This window comes from Macrobrachium nipponense, chromosome 39 (genome assembly GCF_015104395.2).
Source record: "Macrobrachium nipponense isolate FS-2020 chromosome 39, ASM1510439v2, whole genome shotgun sequence".
In the NCBI taxonomy this organism is placed as follows: Eukaryota; Metazoa; Arthropoda; class Malacostraca; order Decapoda; family Palaemonidae; genus Macrobrachium; species Macrobrachium nipponense.
In genome coordinates, this window is record NC_061099.1 from 27,081,832 (window position 1) to 27,097,056 (window position 15,225).

Consider the following 15,225-nt stretch of genomic DNA (forward strand, 5'->3'; position numbering starts at 1 on the left):
AAAATTCTAGGAATATCTAAAAATCTTTCATCGTAGGGTAATTTTAGAATGTTATGCTTACTAAATTCAAGTTGTCATTAGTTGAATAAAATGTTTTTCTAGCTCTTTTCCATACCACATCTACAAAAGTCCTTGGGTATTTAAGTTTCAATGCATATTATAAATAGTTTTAATTTCAACGTCAATAAACTGCGGGCTACAGACACGTAGAGCCCTTAGGAACATCCCAGAAAAAACAAAGAATTTAACATTTTGATGGTGATTGAAGTAGTAATGAATAAAAGAGGCAATGTTAGTTGATTTCCGATAGACTGAAAAGGTGAAATTTCTATCTTTCTATGGACAGTTACATCAAGAACATTCAAATTACAATTTCTTTCTTCCTCTACAGTAAATTTTATAGAAGGGACTAAATTTTTGAGATTATTAAGGAATTCCTGGAGATTTTCGTGAACTGGCCAATACAGAAAATATCATCCACATACCTAAACCTATAACTTTTTAGAGCAAAATTCTTGTAAGAGTTTTGTCTTAAAAAATTCCATGTAAATATTGCTAAGGACAGGAGATAAGGAATTACCCATACCCTTATCTCCAGTCTTGGTTTATTTTTTTTAAACTTGATGCTTTCATAATGAAAAAAGTTGTAGATAAATATAAGCAACAAAATTAATATATTCAGTTTTTACATGTTTTGGACTGTAAAGCTACTTTGTAATTTCAGTTAGGGTCAAATCTGTTTAAGTTTTTGACCGTGTGATATCCGATAATCCTGGATTATCTCTTTTAATTTTTAACCCTTTTGACAATTAACCATCTGGTATTCTTGATCTTGTGTACCTGAGACCTTTCTCTTCATTGTATTTCATTAACTCCTTGACAATGTCTTAGTAAAAACGAAAGCGCTTGGATTTCTGACTATCATTTTCCTGTGGTATTCACTTATTTAATGAAGTCACGTGCATCTACTGTGATTTTTTAAGCTACATATAGTATATATATATATATATATATATATATATATATATATATATATATATATATAATATATATATATATATATATATATATATATCTAGAATGCGAGGGCATATAGTATATATATATATATATATATATATATATATATATATATATATAATATATATATATATATATATATATATATGATATATATATGTATGTATATATATATATATATATATATATATTCATTCCACTTAGAATGCGAGGCAATAATATGGATAATGGAGCTATGCCCTTTTTGGCCACACTCGACCGTTTTCAAGAGTTTTTTTTTTTTTTTTTTTTTAATAAGACTTTGAAAAGGACCAATGAGGGTGAAAAAAAGGTAGGGCTCCAATATCATCATTTATCGCTTTATTTTCCACGTGGGGTAAAGGTAATATCGAAACATCTCCCTGAATTTCCTCACGGCCAAATACTGTACATATATATATATATATATATATATATTATATATATATATATATATATATATATATATATATATATATATATATATATATATATATATATATATATATATATATATAAGCGTGTGTGAAAAGGATAAAAGGGCGAATATAAACTCAAAATAACGGTAAGAACGAGATATTGAAAAATAAACAATAACAAGGATATCAAATTACACTGAACAAGGCTGTGGTATTAATGTTTGTAAAGATAACAATGTGTTGTGTGTCAATGAGATTGGATACGGAAATTAACATGTTAACAAAAACTCGAAACTTAGAAAGAGAGAGAGAGAGAGAGAGAGAGAGAGAGAGAGAGAGAGAGAGAGAGAGAGAGAGAGAGAGAATTCACTAGATATCTACCTAATTATTACTGTTTTACATAAAGCCTCTAACGTAATACAGTTTGTAGTGATTTATCGAGACAGAAAAGGAAAATAACTTCTTAAAAGTTACTGGATGGTTTGTTTCTATTCTCTACAATTTATATTTGAGTCTTACTTACATGATTGACGTAACAAAATTCACTATCATCAGATGCCCACAGCATAGAAAAAAATCTCCTGTAAGGTCAGTTAAAGAAATCTGGGAATTATTGTAGGAACCAGCATCGACAAAACATATTTTAGGATCTCCAGAATTCATTTGTTTTGATGACATCCAAACACAATGGGTTTGGTCTGTTGAGTTAACTGGTAAAAATGTATAACTACCTTTATTTTAGAAACTTCATAGTTTCTAACTTAAAAAGGTTAAAACGTAAAACAGAGCAGAACCAAGTACGAATTATTGAAATAACCGATTTTCAAATAACTATGGAAAAGTCAAAATTCTATGATTGCTTTTAGGGGGAAAAAATGGCATTCTGTTATTAGTCTGGTTTCGTACTCTTCAAAAGCAACGATACCGAAGGTCAAGCTTGTTTAAATAAACTGACCTGACCAGCAGAGTCAAATCTGGCGAAACATTTTTTTTTTTTTTTTTTTGCCCTAGATTTGCAAGGGTGGTTTGGTCAGATTAAATTTCGTTCGACTGCTGCTATTGTTTATTTATTTTATTTTTAGCTTTTAAGACAAATTATTCGTAGAAATACAGAATTGGTACATATATACATAGGCATACACAAAAACACATGTTTTCTCAATATACTTAGTATATCACGTATACATCTAAATTCTTGAACGATTACAGACCTGAACATCGTAAAATTCTGTCTAAACATATTTTCTATTCATTCCAGATTCTGTACTTAATTCAAATCACTTCTTCACTTAATTTTAATGTTTACAGTCAAATGTAGCAATAGGCCAACTATTTCACTCAATTCTCAAATTGTGAAGCAATAAGCCAACTACTTCTGACACGCTTCCGTCATGACAATATTTGTCCATTTCACTAGTTTTATCAGAAGCCATCTCAAGGAGCAAATTAACGAATTAAGTCTTTCTTCTCACCGCCGCCCGCCCCCCTAAATCCACCCATCGATTTTTTTTGTACATGGTAATCACTGTGTTTTTGCCTTGGCAGCAGGAACAGTTTTTTTATTTTTTATGTTATTTATTTATTTATTTATCTTTTTATTTTTTTGGGGGGGCATGAAGGAATTGTCGAATCCCGCTCGCTACACAATGAGTTACGACTCCAGTGCTAGCCCCCCCCCCCCACCCCCCCCCCCCCCCCCCCCCCCCCCCCCCCCCCCCCCCCCCCCCCCCCCCCCACAATTCCTAGAAGAGGCCCCAAAACCCAGTGTGGAGCCGTGCAGGTCATGGATGATCGCCCATACATATTTCAGCCCTTAGGCTTACACCGGTCTCACCTCTCACTGCCACTTTTTCAGCGAAGGGAGAGAAAGAGCATCATCCTGTGGCCCGCGCCTTCCTGGAATGTGGTCTCGTCGGGAATTTGGATATTCCAGAGTTGCTCAGTGATACAAGCTCAAGCCATCTAATCCAAGTCAGGTCGGCCATTGTCACCTTCGACGGCTTTGAGCAATGTAATGGAGTGTACTTGTTTACAAACAGTTGGGTAATAAGAATTACGCTGCCGATTACTACCGAACAGAGAAAGCCATAGAAACACATGGATATTACGTATAGCGTACAGATAATGTTAATTGTAACTCCTAAGAAATTAAAACAAATGAGTATTACGTATATATCCTACAGATAATGTTAATTAGTGTTTACTAAGCGTTTTCGATTTCTGCGATCAATTAAAAAAAAATCCCAGTGAGTCCTAAAGCTTCGTAACTCATTCACCTCAATACAAATATCCAGGGAGATTCCGTATTTCTACAGTAGGTGTAAAAAAAAAACAAAGTCAAGTTTTTCCACTACAATTATCACCATTCCTACTGAATTTCATTATCATGCACGGATGAATAAGCATACGAAGTAACTCGATTCTCCTTAGTGATTAACAACAATATAAATAATTATATGAATATTGTTTGTTTGTATGGTGTTTTTTGCGTTGCACGGAACCAGTATGGTTATTCAGCAACGGGACCAACGGCTTTACGTGACTTCCGAACCACGTCGAGAGTGAACTCCTATCACCAGAAATACACATCTCTAAACCCCTCAGTGGAATGCCCGAAAATCGAACTCGCGGCAACCGAGGTGGCAGGCCAAGACCATACCGATCATGCCACATAGGCGCTAGTAATATTAATAGGCAACTTTAGTTTCCAGATAAAAGGTTAATAGAACGTTTGGATGTCCCACTGCGATTCAATGAATTTTGCATACAATATTTTGGGTTAATGAGTAAAAAAAATTTATTTCAGATATGTCAACCTCTGGAAAATGCAACTAAGCAATTACATGATACCACCGCTAGATGGCAGCACATCACATGTGTGCAGAGACAAACTCCACTACACCTATCAATTTATAATAAGAATAGTTTAGCATTAAATTCCAATACATTACTAAGAATAATATATGAGCAATAGAAACGCCATATAAGGATCAGGCCATTTCGCCAATGAGTCCGATATTATTTCCAAACAAAACGACAAAGAAGTCTACCTGAATGTCAATTCATATTCACCGTAACCTTTTGCACACAGCAAAAGCAAATTAAAACAAAACTATGAATTGCAATAGTTCCTTCCCCTTCGGAAAAATGAAATATAGAGAGGGGCTGTATTTTCCTGTGCCTTCGATTCATCTCCATGCAAAAGGGACTTAGCAAATGACTGAAATGAAGAAAAATTATTTCCGCGTACCTTCGGGGAGCGAGCATTCAGCAATAGCAAAATTGCTCACCATACCGACCACGCCACTGAGGCGCTGCCAAGGATTTTGAAGTTGTCGTATTTTAGTGATGTCTTGCAACCTCTCGCGTGGGATCTTATATTGGAAAGTTCGGGATCAGACAATCTGCAGCCCGTATGATAACTCATGCCCCGTGTGCGAATGGGTCCTGAGAGAGAGAGAGAGAGAGAGAGAGAGAGAGAGAGAGAGAGAGAGAGAGAGAGAGAGAGAGAGAGATTTCGCAATATACGTCTTTATGATGAGAACGTACAAAAATCGGAAGGACATGTGGAATGTTGCTTACAAGACCACTTTATGCAGTGTGAAAAGGGAAACTATAAATTTCGTTAAAAGTATCAATACATTTTTCATATCGTATATGCTAAAACTGCTGAATGGCAGGCACGATGGAAAAGTTTTAGCAATTAACCTAAATCAACGTGTTTTCTTTTTTCTTTTTATTTCGTCCTTCAAAGATATTATGCCAAATTTTCATCGGCGATTTTAGTTTGTCAGCTTTTGTGTGTGTTTTTTCCCCGAAGGGTACTTGAAACAGGTTATTCAGGAATTGACAGACCTTTAAAATGAGGTATAGTCTCTATTTATCCATCTACTATCTCTCCTGAGTGATACATCGCAAACATTTCACGTGTTGACGAAATTATTTACGATCATTTTCTATGCATAACTGAATTTCTATAAGAATAAAGGTGCATTCATTTTCTGTTAAAAAAAAAAATTGCCATAACGTAAGGATAAGGAAAATTAATACATATTTTAAAGACAGTCACCCACTGATACTATCTGACGAAAATTCATCCAGCAGTCTTCTCATAAGTTTGCCTTTTTACATCAGGGTGGTATAAGAAATCCTGAATCAACCATAATCATCGTTGTAATCGAACTGAATCACGAAAGTTTGGAACGTGACAAATGCATAAATATAGGTATAAGCCACGAATGAGTGAAAAACTGGAGTAGCTACAAGATCTTTCGACTCAAGTGTATCACTTTCCTTCGTGGCTTATACCTATATATATCATCCTTGTCTACAACGGTGGTTTAATGGATTGGAAGAAAGAAAATTATGAGCAGAGAAGAAAGTCAGCGTGAAACAGATGTAAGTTTGGCATTATGGCTGAAAAGGAGACATTTCTTTCCTTGGCCGTTTTGTGCTGGCTGTACAAAAACACGGGGACAAATAAAAAAAACAAAATACGGTCAAGTGACCACGTTACAATTAGCTAAAGGACTCGATTCCACTCAGATTCCATGTGCAATCAAGATGAAAAACTTCATACCCTTCATTTTCATTTATCATAAACTTCACGCCATTTATTTCATTTATTATAAAACTTTTATACCCACTTTATGTTCATTTATTATAAACTTCATACACTTTATTTTCATTTATTATAAACTTCATACCCTTTATTTTCATTTATTATAAACTGCATACCTTTTATTTTCATTTATTATAAACTTCATACCCTTTATTTTCAGTTATTATAAACTTCATGCCTTTTATTTCCATTTATTATAAACATCATGCCTTTTATTTTCATTTATTATAAACTTCATACCCTTCATTTTCATTTGTTATAGACTTCATACCCTTTATTTCATTTATTATAAACTTCATACCTTTATTTTCGTTTTATTATTCTTATAATATTGCTCTCACTTCCAAGAAGGGTATTATTAGAGCCTGTGATTACATTTTAACCCATTTGGAACGGATACCAGGTAATGTCTATCCTTGATAGATACAAATAAATTCACCTCATCTAGAAGGTTCCGCCTTTTTTTCTTCTCTTCGTTTAGATAGGTTTGTTTGGCTGACGGTATGGGGTGAGAATTTGTTTGTTTGTTTGTATGGTGTTTTTACGTTGCACGGAACCAGTGGTTATTCAGCAACGGGACCAACGGCTTTGTACGTAACTTCCGAACCACGTCGAGAATGCACATTTATCACGTGAAATACACATCTCAAACCCCTCAGTGGAATGCCGGAGAATCGAACTGGCGGCCACGGAAGTGGCAGGCCAAGACCATACCGACCACGCCACTGAGGCGCCTAGCATCCCAGTTCCACTGCAGGCCTCCTAACAAATGGATTAAAATAATGCAGTGAAATGCAGTCGCGTCCATTAGCCACAGGCTGACTAAGAGTAAAGGGAATATGAGTAAACCATTCATCCAGGATGAGAGATGAGCCTTTTTAGTCCAGTTTTGTGGAAACTTCACCCCCCCCCCCCCCCCCCCCCCCCCCCCCCACCCCCCCACACTCGCCCCCCCCCCCCCCAAAAAAAAATAAAAAATTTTGGTAGTTTAACCGCCTAAAATAATTAAGAGTGGATTGGATGAGTATCTTTAATGATATTTGCCTCTTCCGATATGGAAATATATAACATATGGAAATGCACTGAGTCGGCTCAGTGTATTGATATATATTGATATATATATATATATATATATATATATATATATATATATATATATATATATATATATATATGCGTGTTTGTGTGTGTATACATACATACATACATACATGCATACATACACACACACACACACACACACACACACACACACATATATATATATATATATATATATATATATATATATATATATATATATATATATATACACAGCATATTCATGTGTGGTGTATAATATATATATATATATATATATATATATATATATATATATATATATATATATATATATTTACATATATATATATATATATATATATATATATATATATATATATATGTATATATATATATATATATATATATATATATATATATATATATATATTTAATTTGACTCGGCAAACATAATGGATGATAAAAATTATGCTAAAGAAGAACTGGGACATTTGTCAAACAGTTTTAATATCTCAAATCTCAAATGGCAAAAAAAAAAAAAATATTGAGCAAATATGATTTTCCTCATCCAGGATTATCCGATAATCCTGGATTATCTCTCTTAATTTTTACCTTTTGACAATTAACCATCTGGTATTCTTGATCTTGTGTGTACCTGAGACCTTTCTCTCCAATTGTATTTCATTAGCTCCTTGACAATGTCTTAGTAAGACGAAAGCGCTTGGATTTCTGACTATCATTTTCCTGTGGTATTCGCTTATTTAATGAAGTCACGTGAATCTACTGTGATTTTTTAAGCATACATACACACACACACACACACACACACACATATATATATATAAATATATATATATATATATATATATATATATATATATATATATATATATATATATATATATATATATATATATATATATATATATATATATATTCATTCCACTTAGAATGCGAGGCAATAAATATGGATAATGGAGCATGCCCTTTTTGGCCACATCGACCGTTTTCAAGAGTTTTTCTTTTTTTTCAAATAAGAACATTTGGAAAGGGACCAATGGGGGTGAAAATAGGTAAGGCTCCATACCATTATTTATTGCTTTATTTTCCACGTGGGGTAAAGGTAATATCGAAACATCTCCCTGAATTTCCTCACGGCCAAATACTGTACTATATATATATATATATATATATAGTATATATATATATATATATATATGTATATATATATATATATAGATTATATATATATATATATATATATATATATATATATATATATATATACGCGTGTGTGTAAAGGATAAAAGGGCGAATATAAACTCAAAATAACGCCTAAGAACGAGATATTGAAAAAAAGAAAACAATAAAAAAGATATCGAATTACACTGAACAAGGCTGTGGTTATTAATGTTTGTAAAGAAACACAATGTGTTTGTGTCAATGAGATTGGATACGGAAATTAACAAGTTAACAAAAACTCGAAGCTTAGAGAGAGAGAGAGAGAGAGAGAAGAGAGAGGCCGGGAGAGAGAGAGAAGAGAGAGAATTGGCCACTAGATATCTATCTAATTATTACTGTTTTACATAAAGCCTCTAACTTAATAGAGTTGAAGTGATTTATCGAGACAGAAAAGGAAAATAACTTCTTCTTAAAAGTTACTGGATGGTTTGTTTCGATTCTCTACAATATTATATTTGAGTCTTACTTAACATGATTGACGTAACAAAATTCACTATCATCAGATGCCCACAGCATAGAAAAAAAAATCTCCTGTCAGGTCAGTTAAAGAAATCTGGGAATTATTGTAGGAACCAGCAACAACAAAACATATTTTAGGATCTCCAGAATTCGTTTGTTTTGATGACTTCAAAATACAATGGGTTTGGTCTGTTGACTTCCCACACAGAATTTACTTGAGTTTTTAACTGGTAAAAATGTATAACTACCTTTATTTTAGAAACTTCATAGTTTCTAACTTAAAAAGGTCAAAACGTAAAACAGAGCAAGAATTATTGAAATAACCGATTTTCAAATAACTATGGAAAAGTCAAAATTCTATGATTGCTTTAAGGAAAAAAATGGCATTCTGTTATTGTTTTGGTTTCGTCCTCTTCAAAAGCAACGATACCGAAGGTCAAGCTTGTTTAAATAAACTGACCTGACCAGCAGTGTCAAATCTGGCGAAACATTTTTATTTTTTCCTAGAGTTGAAAAGGGTGGTTCAGACAGAAGAAATTTTGTTCGTCCGCTGTTATTGTTTATATTATTCTTAGTTTTTTAAGGCAGAATTTTCGTGGAAATACATAATCGGTACATATATACATAGGCATACACAAAAACCCATGTTTTCTCAATATACTTAGTATATCACGTGTACACCTAAATTCTTGGACGATTACAGACCTGAACATCGTAAAATTCCTTCTAAACATATTTTCTATTCATTCCAGATTCTGTACTTATATTCAAATCACTTCTTCACTTAATTTTAATATTTTCTTTCAAATTTAGCAATGGGTCAACTATTTCCCTCAATTCTCAAATTGTGAAGCAATAAGCCAACTACTTCATTTATTTCTCAATATTGAAACAATAAATCAAATACTTAATTCAATTCTCCAATAGTGAATTAACAGGCAATTTCTTAATTCAATTCTCAAATGGTGAAGTAAAAGGCTAACTACTTCTTTCAATTCTCAATAGTGAAGCAATAGATCAATTACTTCATTCAATTCTCAAATAGTGCAGCAATTACTTCATTAAATTTTCAAACGGTATAAAGGAATAAGTCAATTAATTCATTAGATTCCTAACTGGTGAACTTAATAGTTGTACTAGAGGTAATGTCTATGTTTAAATCTACACTTCTCTTCTCATTGTAACGAGCAGTCATTTCCTCATTTCCACTTTGGACGAAAAAGATTTTCACGTCCTTCCATCATTTCTCGTCACTCCTGGTCTTCATAATAATCAACAGTAAGAGTCCTAAAGTTTGCTTCACGTTGCTTGTATAACCTCTGAATGAGTTCATTCCAGCGACTCGTTTTTTGTCACCAAACAAGAAGTTAATTTAGTCTTATGCTCTCACAAATTTTTTCATTTCAGATAGTCAACTGTTTTTCCTGACAAGGCGTAATAATAGCAGAGTTTTCCACTTTTTATTGTCATTCTCCTTGTTTGCTCATCCTGAATATACTTACACATTCGTTATACATGAATGTTCTTTACCTTTTGGCCTTCTCATCACACACTAACTTCATGACAATATTGTCCATTTAACAAGTTTTATCGACAGAAGAAAGTTACTGAAGCTTTTGTCAAGTTAGACTTTCATCATCATAGCTATTCCAGACACCAGAACAAAGCTAAACGTCTTTGATAACCAGTTATTTCAATTAAGCTGTTTTTACTATGAATTAGCTCTTTTCATGTCGTTCTTTCAATCCTTAAAGGTGAAATCCACCAACTTGTCCAAATCCTACTTCCATTTGAAATACATTTTACTGCCGTTCTGTTTGTTTGTATGGTGTTTTCCATTGCATGGAACCAGTGGTTATTCAGCAACGGGACCAACAGCTTGACGTGACTTCCGAACCACGTCGAGAGTGCACCTCTATCACCGGAAATACACATCTTTAACCACTCAGTGGAATGCCCGAGAATCGAACTCGCGGCCACCGAGGTGGCACGCCAACAACATACCGGCCTTTAGTTTTTCATTTTCCATTTGCTTCCAAAAACCTAATTGAACTTGGACCCTTCGGACTCTAAATATAGAATTTATACAAACATTTCCACGCTGAAATTGCTGTTCATTGTCCGTCTAAATTCTTCTTTGCCTTTGACCATTCCATCTCTCATTTTCTTAGTTTCTTCTGGCTGCTATTCACTTTGTATATATTATCTTATATTTTCTATAGTCTAAAGGACAACATTTGGATATTCTACAAGACCAAGCCATTCTTCAGGATTTTTATACGTGTTCCTTTTGGTTATCAGAAACCTTTACTGTCACTGGTCTTCTTATATGTTACATAACTTATCCAGAATTCCTTGACCACTTCTTGGGATGGCTAACTTCATTTTCTTTCCTAAACCACGAATTATTACAGAGAGCACAACAGGTAATTATTATTATTTATTATTATTATTTTTTTTTCTTTTTTTTTTGGGGGGTCTATCACAATCCTCTAATTCGACTGGGTGGTATCTATAGCGTGGGGTTCCGGGTTGCATCCTGCCTCCTTAGGAGTCCATCACTTTTCTTACTATGTGCGCCGTTTCTAGGATCACACAACTCTTTCTGCATGAGTCTTGGAGCTACTTCAGGCCCTCTAGTTTTTCTAGTTTCCTTTTCAGGGATCTGGGATCTTGCCTAGTGCTCCTATGATTATGGGTACAATTTCCACTGGCATATCCCATATCCTTCTTATTTCTATTTTCAGGGTCTTGATACTTATCCATTTTTCCCCTTTCTTTTCTCCTCAACTCTGGTGTCCCATGGTATTGCGACGTCAAATGAGTGATACTCTCTTCTTGATTTTGTCAATCAACATCACGTCTGGTCTATTTGCACGTACCACCCTATCCGTTCTGATACCATAGTCCCAGAGGATCTTTGCCTGATCGTTTTCTATCACTCCCTCAGGTTGTTGCTCGTACCACTTATTACTGCAGGTATTATTATTAATTATTATTATTATTATTATTATTATTATTATTATTATTATTATTATTATTATTATTAATAATAATAATAATATAATAATAATATGAAGGTAGGAGACCCTCTCTTAAACATGTTTTGTTAAAGATGATGGCAGCATCAGTGGAATTGATTTTATATATGGTCCTACACATCGGGAAGGAGAGACCCAGCCTTAACACCACTCAAGAGACTTCACTCCTCCCGACGGTGGCACGTAGGGCGCTGCCCGCCGGCACCATAGAGCGATCGAACGGACCAATCAGGTGCCCCTGCCCAATACTATGCTCCCAGTCTCCAGGCGTCCGCACGCGAAGAGCAGTGCGAGCTTCCACCTCTGCAAGACGGCTTGACTCAGGGACTTAATCCTCTGTTCAGCCAATGGAAAAGACGCAGGCGCCCATCAGACAGAGCACCTGGGACACAATAAATACCGCCGAACGACACATTCCAATCAGTTCACGCTCACCTTTCCTTGAAAATGAACCGATGATACGGTTGGAAACGTTGGAATTCCATTACTAAGATTTGTTAATCACTTTTGTTATCATAACAATAAATTAGTATTTTTAGAAAACATTTCTTTAACCAAGATGTATGAACATCGGCCAGCTATTAGCAAATATCAGCCCTGATGAGAAGAGAATAATAAGAAGAATTGAAAAGACCATATATAAAATCAATTCCACTGATGCTGCCATCAATCTTTAACAATAATAATAATAATAACTAATTTTTTTTTGTTAAGATTTTCACAATTCCGTGAAAACAAATTGTTTAAAAAATATCCACAATTATATATAAAAATATATTTCTTTGTAAAAATATAAAACAAAGACTTTCGAACACTTGAACGGTGTTCCTCATCAGTGTGACGTTAAAACGTCACACTGATGAGGAACACCGTTCAAGTGTTCGAAAGTCTTTGTTTTATATTTTTACAAAGAAATATATTTTTATATATAATTGTGGATATTTTTTAAATAATAATAATAATAATAATAATAATAAAATTCAAAAATCCTCACAAAACAAACAGAAGAGAAGATTTCTGATAAACACTGACAAATTAACAATTGCTTGAAGGTGCTCATACAAAAACAGTTTCTAATTAAATCATAAAAATGTGAAGAAAATAATTAAAATGCTAATTAAATGATAAAATAAGAATAAAAATAATTATTCAATCATGAAAATGTGAAGAGAATAAAATACTAAATAAATAAATAATAAAATATGAATAAAAAAAAGCTGATTAAATAATACAATGTGAAGCAAATAAAAAAATACTAATTAATTATAAAAAAATACGAAGAAAATAATGAAAATACAATTTTAAATGATAAAATATGAATAAAAAATGCTAATTAAATAATACAAATATGAAGAAAATAATAAAAAATTATAATTAAAAGATAAAAATCTGAAAATAATAAAAATGCTAATCAAATGATAAAATATGATAGGAAATGTTCAATTAAATAATAAAAATATGAAGAATATAATCAAAATGCTAATTAAATGATAAAAATAAGATAATAACAAATATGCTTATTAAATGATAAAATTAATAAAAAAAATGCTGATTAAATAATAAAAATGAGAAGCAAAAAAAGAAAAATGCCAATGAATGATAAAAATACGAAGAAAATAACAAAAATGCTAATTAAATGATAAAATATGAATAAGGAAATGTTAATTAAATAATAAAACACGAAACAATAATCAAAATGCTAATTAAATGATAAAAATATGACGAAATAATAAAAAAGCTAATTTAATGATAAACATAAAGACCAACAAAATGCTAATTAAATGATAAAACTATGAGTAAAAAATGCTGATTAAATGATGAAAAATATGACGAAAATAAAAGAAAAAAAAACGTCGTGCAGAGTTGAGAGCAGCCCAACAGCCTCCTTTGGAACGGAGTCGTAATAACCTCCTGAGTAAGAGAAAAACCTCCGGCGTTTTGCAGAAGCACAAAGAGGTAAAATTTTCGCCCCACAGAAACATCCACAGAAACATCAGGGTATGTTTATTCAGTCCTCTAAAAGTGACACAATATAATGAGTATGAAACAGTCGGACCCCATTTATGGGAACTAATTAAAGGCTTTCACCCTTGGGGCATGTTACTCATTAAAAAGTGAGAAATAATAGCTGGAAGCTTCCAGCGTTTTCTGGATTGGATATTCTCTCTCTCTCTCTCTCTCTCTCTCTCTCTTCTCTCGTCTCTCTCTCTCTCCTCCTCTCTCTCTACCCCTCTCTTCTCTCTCTCTCTCTCTCTGGAGTTGTCTGCAGCTAATTATGTGGAATTGCATATTTTTTCTCGTTCAATCCGGTTGGGGTTAATTTCCTAGTCGCCCCTTTTTTTTTAATTTCCAATAAAAAAATAATAAAATACATTTTCCTACAAATCCCTTTAAAAAGAGAGTGGCCTTTAGCGTTTCCATTTTGAGAGGGTCAGCAGCATACTTTTATATTTTCTCAAATAACCTGAAAAAATAAAAATTAAAAAAAACACGGCGTATTGGAGATGGGGGGGCCGGGACTCTATTCTTACAAAGAGACTATCATTCTGCCTTACTAAAAACTAAGAGGTAATCTGCTCCATATTCATAAATTGTACATAGAATACTTTTTTTTATTGGCGCATTAATGGCAGATACGTGGAGCTTATATTCTCTGTAATAAAATTTGGAACAGATAATACCCGCTGGTTCATATATTCTTAATGTGTAGTTACGTATTTTTGCTTTAAGGCCAATATTCTCATTCATGATGCATAATTCCTGAACAAAAGGGTACACACATTACATGTCATATATTTACTGAAGATGACATTGTTCACTCAATACCACAATAATATGCTTGAATACTTATATACCAGTTTCAAGTCATAACAGCTAATTCTTACTAATTTTTTTATCTCTCTCGATGGCCTAAGTAGCATAAGTAAAAAGTACCAGTGAATAAAAGAAGCGTAGCCTTAGCAATAACGAAATATCAGAGGAAAATGAAAATCTACTTAAACATTCGTGTTTGCAGCAGTAATACAGATCAAATGCAGACTAACGGGCGCTATAATCATGTATTCCTAAGGCGTCCACAGCCTGATTAAAAAAAAATCGTTTAATGCTACGAAGATTAATTTTCTGCTCTTGCCATCAGCTGCTCAACGATTTTGTGCTTTATTCTCTTCCCCAATACAGAACAATTTTCGAAGTTACTCCTCGACTTCCTTTCGGGATTAATATCTGATTCTTTTTCTTGTACTACAGTCTATTCTTATTATTTTTCTTTTTCTTTTTCCCTACTGGTCTACTTTATCTGCCAGAATCATTGGTTTTATGGTATATACTGATTTTTAACTCA